The 800-nt window shown below is 47.1% G+C and overlaps 1 non-coding gene across 1 annotated transcript; it reads left to right on the forward strand.

Moving 5' to 3' along the window:
* The first annotated feature begins 261 nt into the window (after positions 1 to 261).
* LOC141597941 (small nucleolar RNA R71) lies at positions 262 to 368 on the forward strand. Its single transcript, XR_012523149.1, has one exon. It is a non-coding gene; the product is annotated as a small nucleolar RNA R71 (small nucleolar RNA).
* Positions 369 to 800: the final 432 nt, after the last annotated feature.

Raw genomic sequence — 800 nt, forward strand, 5'->3', positions numbered from 1 at the left:
GAAGCTCCTCCCTACTCGTACTTGTCAAACCTTGCAGTGAGAGCTTCTGGTGCAGCTACAGAAGAAGATTCAGCAGCTCTCCTTTGATTTCCCCTGGAATTCCCACACTCAGCTTTATGGGTGGCTAAGTCATCAATGATCTTCCACCCCTTAGTCTCTCCCATATTCTCAGCAAATCGGCCATTGGCTGCAGCATCCAAAATAGCCCTCTGATCATCGTACAGCCCATTATAGAACTGATTGCATAGACTCCACTTCTCGAACCCATGGTGCAGAATGGTTCGCACCAGCTTCTTGAAACGGACCCATGCTTCATGAAAGTTCTCATCAGGTTCCTGTTTAAAGATCGTGATCTGAGCTCTAATGGCATTAGTCTTCGAGGCAGAGAAGTATTTCTTGTAGAATGCCAGGGCTAAAGAATTCCAGTCGGTGATCCCATGAGCAGCTCGATCCAGGTCTCTATACCACTCCCTCGCAGCATCACGAAGGGAGAATATAAACATGATCTCCTTCACCTAGTCCTGAGTCACGCCAATCGGCGGGGGTATAGAGCAACAATAACCGATAAAAATCTCCATATGCTTGGCTGCATCTTCATTTGCAGCTCCCCCGAATTGGTTTCTCTCAACCAAGTTAATATAGAAAGGCTTTGGCTCGAATTTTATTGCCTCCCCTGGTAGTTCGAATCCTTTGTAGAGATTCACAGCTGTCGGCTCAGAGTGACGGGCAATGGTCGCTTCTTCAGCCATCTCTAGAAAGTCTGGAGAAGTGACGGTCTCAACTGATGAATGTGAAACAAG

Source organism: Silene latifolia, chromosome 8 (genome assembly GCF_048544455.1).
Source record: "Silene latifolia isolate original U9 population chromosome 8, ASM4854445v1, whole genome shotgun sequence".
NCBI lineage: Eukaryota > Viridiplantae > Streptophyta > Magnoliopsida > Caryophyllales > Caryophyllaceae > Silene > Silene latifolia.